The sequence below is a fragment of the Gorilla gorilla genome, chromosome 2, assembly GCF_029281585.2.
Source record: "Gorilla gorilla gorilla isolate KB3781 chromosome 2, NHGRI_mGorGor1-v2.1_pri, whole genome shotgun sequence".
NCBI classification, from domain to species: domain Eukaryota; kingdom Metazoa; phylum Chordata; class Mammalia; order Primates; family Hominidae; genus Gorilla; species Gorilla gorilla.
In genome coordinates this window covers 125,894,025-125,913,347 of record NC_086017.1, presented here as the reverse complement: position 1 = coordinate 125,913,347, position 19,323 = coordinate 125,894,025, and the positions used below count along the sequence as shown (strand labels likewise).

At 32.4% G+C, this 19,323-nt stretch overlaps 1 protein-coding gene across 39 annotated transcripts in view; it reads left to right on the top strand.

Moving 5' to 3' along the window:
* The window catches only part of ZBTB20 (zinc finger and BTB domain containing 20), an 838,196-nt gene that overhangs the window by 105,899 nt on the left and 712,974 nt on the right, over positions 1-19,323 (top strand). For 9 of the 39 annotated variants that reach the window (XM_063704060.1, XM_055381681.2, XM_063704049.1 and 6 more), the window contains exon 2: positions 14,019-14,137. The exons of the other annotated variants lie outside the window; for them this stretch is intronic. The gene's annotated coding sequence lies outside the window, so the exon portion shown is untranslated. The remainder of the gene's footprint in view (positions 1-14,018; positions 14,138-19,323) is intronic. 39 annotated transcript variants of the gene reach the window in all.

Below are 19,323 nucleotides of genomic sequence, written 5' to 3'. Positions count from 1 at the left end.
CATGGGCTTAATGAATATACAATCCAATTTACAGTATTTGCTCTCTGTTTATCACAGAATGGCATTAGAATCATTTGATTCTATCATTTCCTTGTCTTAATCTTGTCCTAGTTCCCAATTGTTTTTCAGTTGTGAAACATGACAAAGTGAACCAAAGACTGGATTTGTAAAAAAAAACTAGAGTTTTGGTTTTGGTACTATTATTTATTAACTGTACCATATAAACTGGGAAAAAAATTTACATGAGCCTCAGTTTCATTCCTTGTAAAATGTGAATTGTAATGTTTGTACATGTGGTAATGGTGGTAATTGAAGAAGAGGAGAGATGGTGAATATAAAATGACTTTATGAAGTTTAGGTGTTTTACACATATATGTATTATTATTATTTAAAGACAAATGGCAACTTCTGCAAGAGAAATTTAAGATTCCATTGAACTCAAAGTTGTATTTTTAATTTTATCCAAATATTTTTATAATCCTCAACTGCCTTTTCCATCATGCACCAACGTGGGCTTTACCTCTTTTAAAAAATGCATGTTCCCCTTACAGTAGTCTATTACTTCATGCCAATCAGTCTAAATAGTGCATATTCATTTAATGGGATTTTTGAATAAAGGAATTATTTAAGTCAAAAATACAGGCTCAGAAATAGTAACTGATATTATGAAGAATTGGGCACTCTATGCCGCCATCTAGTGCCCATTAATTTACCCTTGCTGGTGCCAGTAACTCGAGGATTCCACTCCCCCTGAAATGTTTCAAGGCAAAAACTAGTATTTATAGAAATGAGTTTCTCACACATGATGCACATATATTGTCTAAAATGCAAATGTGACCATGTTACCTTTCTACTTGAAAACATTTCTTTGTGCCCAAGATTAAACCCAAACACCTTAGCATGGCTTATATTGACCCCAAATATTTAGTCATGATCTACTTTGTCAGTCTTATTTTCACTCTTTCCATACTTCATACCTCACATTTCAGCTTTACCAAATTTCTTGCCTTTTTCACTAACCACACCATGTACTTTCATGCCTCTGAGTACATAATGCTTCTTCTGCCTGAAATATTCCATTCCCTTCCTATCTAGTTAAATCCTATTAATCTTTTAAAGCCCAGCTCAAATATCACCTCCTCAGTGAAGTCTTCCTTGATTCTTCTGGAAAGTTAAATGCCATTCCAGTGTGCTCCCAGAGCGCAGGCTTCTAGAATAAGATCTTAAACTTTGAAAATGATTATTTTTGGGTGTCTACTTACCCTGACATATTATAAGCATAGGCTTTGTCTTATTCTTTCTTTTTGTATGCCACTTTGCAGTCTTTGGCACATACCAGGCTCTGAATAAATGTCTGTTGAATGAATGACAGTGATTCAATCAGTCAGTGAGTCATTCAGCATTATATAAAGCCATACCACTTGAAATAAAAAAAATTTATATATGTAACTTTATTATTATTTTAATTGACAAATGAAATTGTATATATTTATGGTGAGCAAAGGATATTTTAACATATGTATACTCACTGTGAAATAATAAATCAAGCTACTTAACATATCTATCATCTCACATACTTATCATTTGTGTGTATGTATATGTGTGTGTATGGTGATAACATTTAAAATCTATTCTCAGCAATTTTCAGGTGTGTAGTGCATTATTTGTTACCAACTATATGTATTCATGCTGTAAAATAGATGGCCATAATTTATATCTCCTAACTGAAATTTTGTACCCTTTGACCAACATGTCCCCATTCTCCCCACCACCCAAGCCCCAACCTTTGGTTACCACTATTCAAAAAATAACTTTTGAAAAGCAATGTCCAGTGCATAAACTTCTTCTTAAATTGGGAAAATGAACAACTTTTTAATACTTTGCTAATAAAAATCAGACACTTGTAGGTTGATAACTGCAGATTCCAGGCCACACTGTAAAAACATCCACCACTCAGCATTATTAAATATTTTAATTATGAGCTTTGAGAAGACTAATAGAATCATATTGTAAAACTGCTTTAAACACCTCCAGTGTCTGCTTGAAATATGTTCACTAATATTTCAAGCAACACATCATCTGTGAGCAATTCTGATGTTAAGAGGTTCTTATTTACTTTGAGTTGAAACCTATATCTAGTATTCTCAACCCATCATTTTATTAATAGTATATGCCTTGGGAACATACAGAGTAATCTCATTTGAAGTTTTCAAGCATTTGAAACGTTTTCTATCCCGATTGTTTTCCTAATCGCATAGTCAACATGTAATACCCTTGATTCTTTCTACCATTCCAAATATGTTATGATTCTAGTCTTTCACCCTTCCTTTTCCCCCTTCTTAGAATATTATTGTGCTTCTGGGTCATGTATCACAGTATTGATCATGCCATCTGACCATTGCTGATGAGAGTGGGAATGTCATCTCCCTCATTCTAGATACTGTTATTCTGTCAGGTCAGTTTAAGATTTAATTGGATTTTTTCAGTACCCATATCACACGGTTGACTCATATTTGACCTTACTGGAGATGCTATCTCCTCTTATCCAAGGATACAGTAACAGGTCATTGAGATATTATCTAGTTATGATGTCAGAGAAGAAGGCAATAATCTCCAGTAAAGGGAGAGAATGCAAAAAATAATAATAAAAGGGTAAAAAATTGCATAACTTTGATATAATGCAATGGCTAAAAGGTGAAAATATTATTTTAAAATGTTAAACCTTTAGACGTTACCACTTTCATATTGCAGATGTGTGAAGCAAATGTTGATAGTAGTATATAGTTTTTAGAATTAAAATATTAAAATTTTAATAATTTTAACATTTCCTTTGAATATAATGACATTAATAGTTTACCAACAGCAGATTTTTAAAAATTGATGATTTCTATAATGTTGGATGCATTGTTTACATTTAGGGACAAACTTGTTTAGGCAAAGTTTAGCTGCAGTTTTATAATAAAAATTCAAGGAAAATGTATTCAGGAAACTTCACTGGGATGAGTTTAGTCCGTTCAACAAGTATTCTATGTTATTTTCATTGCTTATTTTTTTGAGTATTTACTGCATAAGAGTATGAAGTATGTTTATCAATGTACTAATTGTGTTTACGTCTATTTATTTGTGATATTTATGCTTTCTAGTTAGATTGTAAACCTGTATGGTCAAGTCAGTTTTCACCTTGTTTTGTATGTGCTTGTATAGAGTCCTATGATGTTATTATACATACATACAAAGGGACAAGCTTTGTCATTGAAAATTGTTAATTGGGTTTATGAGTATCTTCAAAATGAAGGGTGTGTAGTACTTGCCTTGTTCCTAACAAATGGATTTTGGATTAATCAGTATGTACTGGTTAACCCACCTTAGAGCTAACGTAGATTTTCCCTGTAGGTCTTTGACCCTGTGACATTTATCATCATGAATAGGCTTGAGATTGGAAGTTTAACCCGGAAAAGCTGTTATTTCTTTAAAAACCTGTGACTATAACTTTGTAATGTGTGACAATGTAGGAGGTGGCATCACCCATGTGAAACTTCATTGTTTGAATAGCTAAGTTTTCTATTGTAAGGATAATGGAGTTAATTATTTAATCATGTTTTAGACCTCATTTGTGGTATTTGGAAATTAAAATATTATTCTATGTACTAAAACCACAAAGAATAAATGTTTTCTAGCATATTTATTTATTTAAAAATAAGGCAAGATTTAAAGGAATAGCAACTTACAGGTGCAGTTATGTGTTTTCTGATTTTTGTGCTCATCTTCACCTATCAATTACTGCTTAAACCACATTCCTCCCCCTAGATTAATTCTTCCAATGTATTTATACTTCTCCTTATAGACTACTAACTTGTTCACAGCTCCTGTTGTGCTTTGGAACATTTTAGCTTCAGATATTCTTGCAAGAGGATTTTTATTTTAAATTACCAACTATGTCCCAGTTTTGAAAGTCCAAATTACCTAGTTAAAAATTCTTTACTTGGGGCCCACCATGGTGGTCACGCCTGTAATCCCAGCACTTTGGGAGGTCGAGGCTGGCGGATCATTTGAGGTCAGGAGTTTGAGACCAGCCTGGCCAATGTTTTGAAACCCTGCCTCTACTAAAAATCCAAAAATTGAGCTGGGCATGGTACGCAAGCCTGTAATCCCAGCTGCTCAGGAGGCTGAGGCAGGAGAATCGCTTGAACCTGGGAGACGGAGGTTGCAGTGAGCTGAGATTGCACCACTGCACTCTAGCTTGGGTGACGGAGTGAGACTCTGTTTCCACCTCCTCACACCGCCCCTCCAAAAAATTTCTTTACTTTGGATTCAGATAGATGTGGTTTTAACACCTTACTGTGCTTGTTACTTTGGTCAGTTTTCTTAATCTCATGATCTTTGTTTCTGAAATAGGTGGACCTTATCAGATTGTTAAGCAAAACGATTATGATAGTTAATGAAGAATGCTGAAGATTATCCTATTAGTAAAAGCTTAATAAACAGTAATGATCATAAATATATTATTATTTAATCAGATTTCTCTGTTGTCCATTTGAATCAGCAAATCATTCTCCTGAACCTTAAAGACTCCTGAATGTAGCTCCAGTTTCATTGTAAGCTTCCTCTGTGATGAAATTAAATTATATTTTAGAATGCTCTCTGCTAATGCTGGGGGAATGTTCTTGGTTTACTTCGTGGACATTCATCGTAAGTTCTATATGGGTGCCTATGGATATATATATTTTTCAGTCTCAGGGCCAAATTAGAAAAAAGGTTAATGCTATCTCTTCAAGCCCAGTGATTACCATGAAGAGTTCCCTATCTATGTATTTTTGGGGTGGGGCAGGTCACATTAAAAAAATCACAAAGTGGCCGGGCGCTGCGGTGCACACCTGTAATCCCAGCACTTTGGGAGGCCGAGGCGGGCAGATCACGAGGTCAAGAGATCGAGACCATCCTGGCCAACATGGTGAAACGCCGTCTCTACTAAAAATACAAAAGTTAGCTGGGCGTGATGGCACGCACCTGTAGTCCCAGCTACTCGGGAGGCTGAGGCAGGAGAATCGCTCGAACCTGGGAGGCGGAGGTTGCAGTGAGCCGAGATCGCACCACTGCACTCCAGCCTGGTGACAGAGCAAGACTGTAGTCCCAGCTAGTCGGGAGGCTGATGGAGGAGAATCACTTGAACCCGGGAAGCGGAGGTTACAGTGAGCCGAGATCGCGACACTACACTTCAGCCTGGCGACAGAGCGAGACTCCGTCTCGGAAAAAAAAAAGAAAGAAAAAAATCACAAAGCTTTTCTTTCATTTTTTTTTCAACTTTTTTATTGTAGTAAAATACACATAACATAAAATACACCACCTTATTCAATTTTAACTGTACAGTTTGGTAGCATTAAGTACATTCATATTATTGTGAACCCATTACCACCAAGTATCTCCAGAATTGTTTTCATCTTGCAAACTTAAAGCCTATACACATAAAAGAATAACTCCTCATTTTTCCTCCCCACCAGCAACCTGGCAACCACCGTTGTACTTTCTGTCTTTATGATTTAATTTCCCTAAGTACTTCATATAAATTGGATCATACAGTATTTGTCTTTTTGTGTTTGGCTTTATTTCATTTAGCATAATGTCCTCAAAGTTCACTGATGTTGTAGCATATGTCACAATTTCCTTACTTTTTAAGACTGAATAATATTCCATTGTGTATATATATCACAATTTGTGTATCCATTTATCCATCCAATAGACACTTGAATTGCTTCCATATTTTAGTAATTGTGAATATGGGTGTTGTGAATATGGCTGCTATGAACATATTAATAAATATCTCTTAAAGACCCTGCTGTCAATTCTTTTGAATATATACCCAGAGGTGGAATTGCTCTGTCATATGGTAGTTCTATTTTTTAACTTTTTGAGAAACTGCCATGCTGTTTTTCACATTTCTATCAAAGGTATAAAATGGTTCCAACTTCTCCATATCCTCACTAAAACTTGTTTTGTGTGTGTGTGTGTGTGTGTGTGTGTGTTTGATAGTAGCAATTGTAATTGGTGTTAGATTCCATTTCATTGTAGCTTTGATTTACATTTCCCAAATGATTAGTCATGTTGAACATCTTTTCATGTGCTTGTTTGCCATCTGTATATCTTTCTTGGAAATATGTCTATTCAAGTTCTTTGCACAGTTTTGATTCAGATTTTTGTTGTTGTGTTTTTAGGAGTTCTCTGTATATTTTGGATGTTAACCCCTTATCCAATATGAGACTTGCAAATATGTTCCCTCATTCAGTGGTCTGGCTTTTTACTCTGTTGATGGTGACTTTTGATGTGCATTTAATTTTTAATTTTTATGAAGCTCAATTTGTCTTTTTTGTTGTCATTGCCTATGCGCCTGTTGTCATACTCAAATAATTGCCAAATCCAGTATCATGAAGCTTTTGCCTCATGCTTTCTTCCAAGAGTTTTATAGTTTTAGGTCTTATATTTAAAGCTTATATTTAGAATCTATTTTGAATTAATTTTATATATGGTGTTAGGTAAGGATTGAAGTTTATTCTTTTGCATGTGGATACCCACTTTTCCCAATCACTATTTATTGAAAAGACTGTCTATTCCCCATTGAATAATTTTAGCACCCTTTTCAAGGATCATTTAACCACACTGGTGAGGGTTTATTTCTGGACTCTATTTTATTTCTTAGTTTGTCTTTACTCCAGTACCATGCTGTTTTGATTACTGTAGCTTTGTAGTACGTTTTGAAACCAGGAAGTTTGAGTGCTTTGGTTTTATTCTTCATTTTTAGTTTTGTTTTGGTTGTTTGGGGGTTCTCTGATATTTCGTGTGAATTTTGGGATGAGTTTTTCTATTTCTGTGAAAACATAATTTGGATTTTTATAGGGAATACATTATATCTTACTTTGGGCAGAACTGATATCTTGACAATGTTAAGCCTTCCAATTCGTGAACAGAATTCTTTTCATTTATGTCTTCTTTAATTTCTTTCAGAAATGTTTTATAGATTTTATTGGTAAAAATTTTATTTCTTTGGTTAATTTCTAAATAGTATTATTCTTTGTGATACTACTGTATATGGAATTGTTTTCTTAGTTTTCTTTTTAGATTGTTCAGTGTTAGTGTGTAGCAATGTGACTGATTTTTGCATGATGATTTTTTTTATCCTGCTGCTTTGTTGGATTTATTTATTAGTTCTAACAGGGTTTTTTTTGGTGGAAATTGTGGAATATGTTTTTTACATATGAGATCATATGATATGTGATCAGAGATAATTTTACTTATTTCTTTCTGATTTGGGTGCCTTTCATTTCTTTTTTTCCTAATTAACTGCTCTGACTAGGACTTTCAGTATTATGTGGAATAGTACTTGCCTTGTTGCTGATCTCAGAGGAAGAGCTTTCAGTATTTTACCCTTGAGTATTATTTTAGCTGTGAGTTTTTAATACATGGATTTTATTATGTTGAGGTTTTTTACTTTTATTCTTAGTTTTTGAGGATTTTTATTATAAAAGGATGTCAGATTTTGTCAAGTAGTTTTTCTGCATTAATCAAGATTATTGTTTTTTCCCTTTATTTTGTTAATGTGGTGTATTATGTTGATAGGTTTACATCTGTTAAAAATCCTTGCATTTCAACAACAAATCCTACTTGGTCATAGGGTAAAATCCTTTTAATACGCTACTGAATTTGGTTTGCTATAATTTGTTAAGGATTTTCAATCCTTGTCAATGCTCATAAGAGATATTGGTCTGTTGTTTTTATTTATTGTGTTTTTGTCTGGTTTTGGCATCAGATTAATACAGGCCTCATGTAATCAATCAGGGAGTGTTTCCTTCTCTGATTTTTTTGGAAAAGTTTGAGAGGGATTCTTTTTTATTGCTGAATAGTACTTCATTATGTATATACGCCACATCTTCTTTATCTATTCATCTGTTGATGGACACTTCCAAATCTTAGCTATTGTAAACAGTGCTGCAACAAATATAAGAGTGCAGATATCTCTTTGATATACTGATTTCCTTTCTTCTGGGTATGTACATACCCAGCAGTGGGATTGCTGGATCATGTGGTAGCTCAATTTTTTGTTTTTTGAGGAAACTCTAGTTGATATTATTCCTTTTAAAAATAGTTGGTAGAACTCATCAGTGAAGTCATCAGGTCCAGGACTTTTCTTTATTGGGGGATTTTTGAATATTGATTCAATCTCCTTACAAGTTATATAGGTCTATTCAGATTTTCTATTCCTTTGTGGTTTAGTTATGGTAGGTTTTGTTTTTCTAGGAATTTCTACATTTCAACTAGGTTATCCAATTTGTTGGCCTAGCAATTGCTCATCGTACTCTTTTATAATCATTTTTATTTCTGTAGAATAGTAGTAGTGTTTCCTCTCTCACTTCTGATTTTTGTAATTTGAGTCTTCTCTTTTTTTCTTAGTATATATATCCAAAGGTTTGTCAATCTTAATATTTTTGAAGAACCAACTTTTGGTTTTATTGGTTTTATCTTATTTTTCTATTCTGTATTTTACATCTGCTCTAATATGTATTTCTTTCCTTCTGCTAGCCGTGGGTTTAGTTTGTTGTTTTTTTTTTTTTTTAGTTCCTTAGGTTGTAAAGTTAGGTTCTGATTTGAGGTCTTTTTTGTTGTTTAATGTAAGCATTTATAATTATAAACTTTCCCCTTAGCACTCCTTTTGCTGTGTTTCTTAAGTTTTGATTTGGGATAATACTTTTTCATTCATCTCTAGGTGTTTTCTAATTTCTCTTGTGATTTCTTTTTTGATCCTTTGTTTAAGAGTATGTTGCCTAACTGTTTTCATTTTGTTACTGATTTCTAACTTTATCCCTTTGTGGTCAGAAAGGATACTTTGTATGATATTTGTCTATTTAAATCTATGGAGACTTAATTTGTGGCCTAATATGTGGTCTATCCTGGACACTGGTAATTGCCTTACATACACTTGAGAAGATTGTGTATTCTGTTGTTGTTGGGTGGAGTGTTCCCAGTATGTCTGTTTTATTGTTATTGTTTCTTGTATTACTAAGTAACAAATGAGTTTTACAATTTTCTGTACCTCACAAACCCCCATTTCTGTTCCCAGAAAATATCTATAATATTTTATTCAATTTGTTCTTGTAGTGACTGTATAATGTAACTTTTCCTGTTTCTTCTCCTTCCTTGTGTCTCCTGCAGCCACACACTTCTCTTTCCTCATTACTCAGGTTTAAAAACATAGGTTTCTTAAAAGATCAATAAAGTGGTTACTTCATTATATATAATCATATCACTCCCTAACACAATATAATTTATTGTGTGCTTACTGTCAAAGCCATTTTATAAAGAAAGCTCAATCTGGACCATATTACATAAAATACGTGTTGTTATGTTGCCTTTCATTTCATGCCAAAAATTCCAGAAAAAAATATATTTTTAAAGGATTAGGACCACCAGATAAATCTAAGAAGTCATGGTTCTTACCACTGGCTAATTTAGCTCATTTCAACAATCTGAATTTTCCCACTTCCCTTGAAAGCCCAAAGGAAGACAATTTTGTCATGATAGTATGACACTAACTTATCTTTTGATGAGGGTGTTAAGAGCAAGCAGTCTGATGTACTCAGGGTTGAATAGCATGCCCCAATTTTTGTTGACTAGTGACCTCTAAAACTTATTACATTTGAGCCCACTTAATATCAAGTCACCTAATGGAAGCACATTTTTTTCCACCAAATCATTTTGTACTAATTCAGTACAATTTTACCCATTTAATATCAATTGACACTAAACGATTTCCTGTGCAATGTCAATTGAAAATCACGGATTTCCTTCTAATACAGCACTTAGTGTCAATTTCTGTGTGTAGCAAAAGCATTTTTTCAATTAACTACACCATATAATTTTTTGTTTTTAGTTGTTTGCATGGACTGTCTGATAATAGTTTTATGAAACAAAGACATAAGAAGGAGAAAAAGATGACTTTTCTTTTTGGCATTAAATAATTTAAATCTCATGATTTTATTTTCAGTCTATAGGAGGTCAAATAGCTCCTTGGAAAACTTTGAATTATATCAAGCAATGTGGTGGTAAATTGACATTAGCAGTAAATAGAATTCTGTAATTTGGCACGTTGCATATACTAAGCTATATATAGAAAATGTTTTGACTAATAAAAAACATCATAAGTTCCTCCTCTCATGATTTAGTTCAAGAAGATGTACTGTTGAATAATGATTAATGAAAATTATTCTTTCCTTTGTTAGAGGGATGAGCTCACTTAAATATCCTTATGCACTCTTACTAGAAAAGTGGTTTAACATTACCTCCACTAATTCATGAAAACTGGGAAAGCTGTGTGGACTAGCACAGCTAGGAGCAGCACAGCCGAAGCTGTTCTTTTGATTAGATAATATCGGGTTTACTCAGCAAACGCAAATATTTTCTTAATAATCTATACATGTCTTCATCATTCTGGATGATGATGGGTAATGAGGAAATTGGAGTAGATCCTGATTTTCTTAGAAAATTATGAAGGGATGTATGTAAATAAAAACAGAAAATTACTTAAAGCTGTATAGAAAATTTGTGCACATTGAATTTTTATTAAAGTACTAGGGTACTTAGCCAAACACTTTGTAGGATATCTGCCTAGATAAGGCATGACCTCTTCACATAACAGAGATCAACGTCTAATGAGAGAAAAGACTCATAAATGAGAAATCATTTAAAAACAATGAACTTTAAGTGATAAATTGTGGGACACGGTTTGTATATGGTACATATGTTTAGATTTTTAGGAATATCAATATATACCTAGAATACTCTAGGGTGACTCATTGAGCTGTACCCTGAAGGAAGCTTCTGGTTTAACGTGAAAATGAGGACAGAATGATCTCTCATGACGTTATGAAAAACGTCATAATGAAAAAAGACGTTATGTCTTTTTTTTCTTTCAGACTTCTTATACAGTTTGATGCCTCTTGTGTTGTTTGTCTCCCTATTGATGTTAGCTTCATTTTGGAATAATCTTAATTAGAAGATATTTTAGCAATAATTCAGACCAATATTTTCAAATGTGTACTAATTGACAGATATAATACTAGGAAATGAGCATGCAGAAAGAGGTAAAATATTACCCTTTCTCTTAAGGAACTTTAATCATAGGGGTGGAGTAATACATGTAAACAGATAATATTAAATAGCATTAATTTGATGGTGTACAACAATGTACTATGGGCAAACAAAGGAAGGGCACATATTCCAGCCTGATAATTCAAAGAAGACTTCTTGTTGTCTAAAGGGATGTCGGAAATGATGCTTGAAAGATGAATAGGAGATGTATAGACAGGGAAGGAAGGAGGATCTCTTCAGTCAAAGGGGACTATATGTATAAAAGCGTGGAAATTATAAACATGGTATACGTGGGAAGCCATTATACCCAAATGTATTTTACAAAGTTCCTATAATAATGTATGTACTGTTTTATAACAATTTCTCCGTTTAACACTATGTGCTAGTTGTTTTTCCCAGGTCCTTAATTATTTTTCATAGGACATTGTTTTTAGCTGCTATATGATACTCTGTCATATGTTGCAAATAGTTTTTTCTAAATTTATTGTTTGCCTTTTAGTTTCATTTGTTTTTGCTGTACAGACCTTTCATTTTTATGTGTTCAAATATTCTATTTTTAAAAACCATATTACATTTTTTATGGCTTCTGCCTTTGCTTTTATGCTTAGGAAGACCTTCTCCAACCCAAGATAAGATTAAAAATTCTTCTGTATTTGCTTCTAGTTCTTTTATGGTTTTATTGTTTACATATAACTCTTCAAACCATCTGGAATTTTATTTTGATATACAGTGTGAGATAGGCTCTAAATTTACTCTGTTCTAAATATTTAACCAGTTGTCTCAGCACCATCAATTGAAAAAAATCTATGTTTTTCCCACTGATTTAAAATGCATTATTTATCATATGCTAAATACTTAATTTACAAATAGGCTTGTTTCTTGCCTTTCTATTTGATTTCCAGCCTATTTTTTCTCTTCAGTTCTATCAGTTTCTATATGGTTTACTAGGACTACGCTATTTATTGTAGCTTTTACAATACAGTTTAAACCTGCTAATGAAAGTTTCTTTTTAGTATTTTTCATTTTAAAAGATTACTGGCTATTCTTAACCAATTTTTTATAAGAGATTTAGAATTATTTAATCAAGGTCTGTCTACCACTGCCCCCCCCTTCAATTTTATTGGACTTCTGAGAGTGGTTGCGTTAAATTTATTAACTGTTTTAGGGAGAATTGACATAGAGGTTTCTCATCTGGAAGATGTCTTAATTTATTCAAAATTTTTTAACATTACTTAGAAAAACATTTTTTCCATATAAATCTGACATTTTTCTTGTAGTGTTAGTTTCTATGTAGTTTTTATTTTTTATCATTGGTAATAAGAGATTGTTCTTTCCTTTGCATTTTTAAATGGCTGTTTTTGGTGTGTGTGTGTGTATGTGTGTGTGTATAGTAAACAAGCAGGTTACTGATTTATAAGTTCTAATTATTTCTTAATTTTTTTATTCTACTCCTTTCTCATATTTATAGTTCGTGTTAGGTGGTATTGCTGGAGCTTCCAAATTATAATAATAAGTGCTAGCAAGAGTTTGTTTTTCTCTTGGCTTCACTGGGAATACCACTGATGTTTTCACCATTAGGTGTAGTGTCAACCATTTTATAGGTAGATATTCTTCATTATATTAAAGAGTTTCATCATAGTTTATTAAGAGTTTTAAAATTAAGAATTGTGGTTGATTTTTATTGCATGCATTTTCAGCACTATCAAAATTATTGTTTTTTAAATCATACTTATATTTATTATATAAATTTATCATATGATATGTTAGTAGATATTCTAATGGAAAACTTTCAACTTTCTTAGTCATCACAAATTATTTTTAATATATTGTTATATTTAACTCGCTGAGAAGTTTTGTATCCTTATAAGCAAAATTATCTATATTAATACTAGTAGGAATACAATGTGAGCCATATATGCAATTTAAAATTTTCTTGTGACTACATTTTTAAAAAGTAAAAAGAAACAGATGAAGTTAATTTTAATAATGTATTTTATTTAAAACAATATAGCCAAGATATTACCATTTTAATATGTAATATGAAAATATTAATGAGGTATTTTAGAGTTTTTTATAGTACGTTCTATAAATCTGATGCTTTACACTTGCATCCAGTCCTAATTCAATGGAGTCAAATAACAGTGCTCAGTAGCCTCCTTTGCTATACTGTTTTAGGCTTTTGCTAGCTTCAGAAAATGAATTTGGAAATATTTTGTTTTTGTTACTATGTTATGGGTTTATTTTGATCCTTGAAAACTTAATGAAATTCAATTCTCTATTAAAACTGGGGTTTAAGGAGATATTGGTCAAATGATATGACATTTCAATTAGGTGGAATAAGTTTAAGAGATCTATTGTACAATATGATGACTATAGTTAATAATACATGTATTCTTGAAAAATAATGAATGGATGTTTACTCAGAAATAACTGTGAGGTAATACATGTGTTAATTAGCTAAATTTAGTTGTTCTACAAGATATGTATACTTAAAAACATGTTATACATGGAAAATACATAGAATTTTATCTATCAATTTTTGAAAAAGGAAATTAAATAGGATTTGCTCTTGAACCACCTGTTTCTGGAACCTTTCTTAATTAATTTTTAAATTTATTGGCCTGTTAAAATTTTCCATTTATAGAGTCAATTTTGAAAATGTATATTTTCTTAGAAGGTTATGTCCTGAGATTTTCAATTTTATTAGTATATATCTGTAACAGTATTTTGACATATTTTAATGCTTTCTGAATATTTGTAGTACATTTCTTATTCTTTATTTTGTATATTTATGCATTGTCTTCCATATGACTTGATTAACAAAATTGGGTAATTATTTACAGAATATTTTGTGAAGTAAGAATACTTTACTTTTATTAATGCAGAATCCAAAGGACTGCATGACACACCATAGGATATAGTCAAGAAGCCTTTGGACATGGGAGTTTCAAGCTCAAAGGAGAATTCATACCTGAAGAGAAATTTGGAAGCCATCAATACATTGGTAGTTGATAAGCTCATGAAAAGAGATTGCGAAAGGAAAATGTGTTGAATAGGAAGAAACAGAATATCCATCAGAGTGCCTGATTCAGTAGCATTGATTTCTTTTCTTTACTTGCCTTGTCAATAACACAATATTTTTAGTATAAATTTAAATGGACAAATTTCCCTTAATGAAAAAACAAAGACTTTAAGCTTGTGTCAGAAAGATAAAAGCTATTCACATTGTTTATTTTACTTTAGTCAATAATTTCCAATCTTGAAGATTATTTTGTAGAAATATTCAGAGATGTATGCAAAGATTTATCTGCAAGCATGTTTATCAGAACCATTTATAGTAGCAAAAATTTTTGACAATACGTAAATGTCTAAATGTAGGAATGAATAAATGAATTATATTTCATTCTTACTATAGGATATTATGCAGTCATTAAAATACTATTTTAACGCTTTTTTTTAGAAAAGGTAATGCTATATAAAATTTAATATTAAGCAAAAATACTTTGATTCAAAACTTCTGATGATAAGTTTATTTTATATAACTACATTACACCTGGGAAGAAATGCCTGTGGTTGACAACAGGTGATTTTTTTTTTATATTGTTACTGTTGCTTTTTATTCTATTTTCCTCCCGCAATGTTTTTCATATAAAATTACTTTGAATTGTTTTTTGTTTGTTTAATCAATATACACAGGTGATGAAAGGAGGGAGAATTGTTGGTAAAAAGAGGCACAGAGTAAAGGTAATGTTAGAATACAAATGATTTACATGTTTTGAAAAATAAAGAGCCAGCACAGAAGACATTGAAGTCAAGGAGAGAAAAATGATAATTGTATAGAAAAGTCCCAGAGACTTCAAGGATTACCACATTTAGTACTTAGGTAAAGGGGTTGGTCTCGAGTAGAAGGCTAATGATAGTGGGTTGGTAGATACGTAAGTGAAACTATGACATGCTTTGAGTCCGTCTGATTGTCACAATAACTCTATAATGTAGGTCTTACTGTTTTACAGACCAATAAATTGAGTTTTAAAGATGTTAGGTGAAGAACAATTAAATTCTAGAAAACTTTGATGAGATGGGGTCCAGCATTTGTACAGTTGAAGCAAATAAGGTATTTATATGTTATAGATGAAATGATTTCAAACTGCCAGGAGTAATTTGGTATAGATTGTCAGTAAGCACAGTACAGTGAACATGCATGAATTTGCAGAAAGTAGATGAGGGGAAATTGCCAGAAATAATCCTAGTCAAAATGGACCTTACCTAACTCACTTCAGTTTTCTCTATTTCTTGTTTTGACCCCCAATTGAACATCGGTTATTTATAAGCCTGTAAAAATACTCATTTCTGGGTCTTCAGTGTCTCTCATTAAATGTTTTTAAATGTGTAGACATATACCTGACTTCACATTTGCATCAATGTGTTTTTCTATTAATCCAATCTTTAATCCATCCAATCAGCCAGCTAAATTATGCTAAGGCAGTTACTTTGTGTTAGGCATTATGTTAGTACTGTATTTTAGTATATTTAGTATTTTTTAATATTTTATATATTTAGTATTTTAGTATATTTTATATGTTTCTGTTATATTTTGAAATATAAGAGAAACTCCTTTATTTATGCAGACTGCCTAATTGTGATATTGTAGCAACTAAAATTTCATGTAGTAGGAAAATTGAGAAATATTTATGCAAATGATTCACATATGTGTTAAGCCTGGAAGCAAGAAAGTGGAGTTTATTCTTATTTAAACCCTTCATTTTACAGGGGAGGAATCCCAGGTCCACAGATATTAATTTTTTTCCTAAAGACATTATATTAAATAAGTCTTTCCTCAATTTGTATAATTTTTATTTTGTGATCCCATGAATCATTTTTTCTTGATATATGTAAATATTTCTTATTATATTTTATTAGTTTTATTGTGGGAATCATACTTTTCGAACTAGAAAACCATTCCTTGCTATTTCATGTGTCTGAAGTGAATCTTCATAATAATATCAAAGAATATACCTAAAGGAATATAAATCATTCTATTATAAAGACACATGCATGTGTATGTTCATTGCAGCACTATTCACAATAGCAAAGACATGGATTCAACCTAAATGCCCATCAATGATAGACTGGTTAAAGAAAATATAGTACATATACACCATGGAATACTAGGTAGCCGTAAAAAGAATGCGGTTGTGTTCTTCTCAGGGACATGGATGGATAGGGCTGTAAGCCGTTAGCCTTAGCGAACTAACAAAGGAACAAAAACCCAAATACCATATGTTCTCACTTATAAGTGGGAGCTAAATGATGAGAACACATGGACACATAGAGGGGAACAACACACACTGGGCCCATCAGAGGATGGAAGGTGGGAGGAGGGAAAGCATCAGGAAAAATAGCTAATGGATACTTGGCTTAATACCTGGTTGATGCAATAATCTGTACAACAGACCCCCATGACACAAATTTACCTATGTAACAAACATGTACTTGTGCCCCTGAACTTAAAATAAAAGTTAAAGAAAGAATAAGGCAAATTTTATAATTTTAAATCGATATATAATTTCTATTTTAGTAACAGTAGTTACTAGCAGTAACTACTAGTACTACTAACAATAATTAAATTCAATTGTATTTTCTTAGTGAATATGTAACTGCTATGTTGTTTAAATAATAATAGTGTTAGGGCATCTAAAAGGAAGTTTTATGTTGTACAGTCAACCCCTCTCTGTTGTGATTGAAGTGTATGAGGAAAGTCTTACTTTTCTAATGGCCTACTGTACAGTTCTTGAAATTCCCATCACTAGCAACCAGTTCTTTTCAAATGGACTGACTTGTTAAAATGCAAGAGGGATGTGAGGTATATGCTTTACTCTTTTAATATCCAGTGTGAGTTAATTTGTGGGATTGTTTTCCCAAAGCACCTATCCAAAAGGGGTGCCTTAAGGGAAAATGGGATTCAATAACAGGTAAGTTTTAATGAGGAGGATAAAAAGGTGGGTTGCAAGTATGGGGAAAATCCAGGGAATAACGTAGAGGTCTCTGAGTACCAGATGTATAATGAGGATAGTAGCCTGTTCTTTGTCCCATTATGGGCCTTATCAATTTATATTGCAGTTATGTTTCTCCCTCTCCACCTAGGTTGTAAGCTCTTCCGTGTCAAAGAAGGCCTAATACATCTATCAATAGCACTTACCATAGTTCCTGGAAAATAGTTAGGATTCAGTAAATATTTATTGGATAAATAAAGGAAAAACTTGAATCTAGGAGTTCAAGGTTATTACAAGGAAGAAAAAGGGAGGGTCTAAAGAAAACAGTCAGTCCTATTTTTGGCCTTGACCAACTTTGCTTTCTGCCAACAGTAGTCCTCTCATTTAGTCTTGCAAGAAGAGGTAAGCTACAAAAACTTTCCATATGCTATACATTAGACCATGTAGTATAGTTATGAAATGAGATATAGATATCAAATATAAATGATCAGTCTCAAAAATTATACAGTAAAATACATTTAACTTTGAAGTACTAGTTGTTTAATACTTGACTCAAAAAGAGATAAAGAGATATAAGTTGGAATCATTGAAATCTTAAATGAACTTTTATGATTGAACTAGTTATGCTTGGAAGTACTGGTTAATAATATTCTGATTGTAAAGAACATTTTCTTTATTTTAGCATCATTTTTTCCTCTGAGTACACCAGTAGTGTAGTTTAAGAATCAAAAAGGAGAGAAAGAAAAGGGAGACAAGTGGGGGAGGAGAATATAAAATTTGGACAGATTACAAGGAATTAAGTGAAAGGAAGGAACAATTTAAAAAAGGAAAGAAAGAAGTACAAAGAGTAAGGATTTGTTGAAAACTCCGTAGTGTAAGAGTTTACTCAAGTTTTGATTTGTCAAAGAGAAGTATAGTATATTTCAATTCCTTATGGCAATCAAGACAGAAAGATGACTATGAGAGGGGATAGCAGAGACAGGGAAAGGTGAGAAACAGATGTAGAAGAAAAGAAGGTGAGGCAGAACTGAAAAAGACACAGACATGAGAGCTGAGAAAGAACACATGGGGCACAGGCATAGAAAGATGGAATGAAAAACAAAACAAAAAAAGAGTTTATGGGATTCAACAGAATTGAATCTAGGTGTATTGTGTAGTGCCAGCAAAGTTGAAACAAGCACAGTTTTACTGTGTAAGCTATGAATAGAAAGTAAACCGTCCATTTTTTAAAAAAAGATAGAAACCCTATTCTACATTGAACAACTTACTTCCTCTTCCTAGTTCTTTCTTCCATTTCTACCTGTTAAGGTTTCAATCTCTGTCCTTCTAGGCACAATTTAACTGTCATGCTTCAGTTAAAATGAATTCTTCCCTCTCTATTTATATAGTGCATTCTAACTCCAAGAGAACACTTAAATCTGTCTCACAGTAGAGTCATTGAAGTTTATCTCCTTTTCTCACTATTTGTTCATGAGTCAGGGCTGGTCTTATTGTTTCTTCATCTTCATATTTTGCCTCAGCATCTCGCACAGTGTTTTGCATAATATAGGTGCTCAATAAATACTGCACTGAATGGAAAATACATATCAGATATCCAAAAGTTAAACATCCAAATATCCTTGTCATAGTGAAGGTAATATATTTATTCCAATGATTCTACCACTATCAAAGTTACCTCTTTTGAAACTGCCTTTAGAAACTGCACAAAACCACCCAAGATAAATGGCTTTTATCATTTCCATAATATTTGTTAAATGATTGCCCATTTGGTGACTGAAAACAGATAGTTACAGCCTTAGAAAGATTAGTTTGAAGGGAGTAGAGGAGGCAAAGGACAACAAATTGGAGTAGATTGTAGAGTTGGAGGTGAGGAAATGAAGATAAGGGATTTCTATAACTATACAGGCCAGGTTTTGCTATGGCAATAAACTTGGCTCTGTCGGGTAAACATGGCTCTAAGTTACTCTTGACTATTTCTAAAAAGCAATGAAAATTAAAGAGCAGTTTTCAGTGAAAATATTCAAAAGGATATGTTGTTGGCACTGAAGGTCAACATTGTTCGCACATTGTGCAATATTTAGAGCAATAGCTATACTGTTTAAAGAACTGTCTCCCAAGGCAACTACTTTGCAAAGAATAATACTCATTTTGGTTGCATAAATTTTCATTATGTAATAGACAGTTCCTTTTGTTTAAA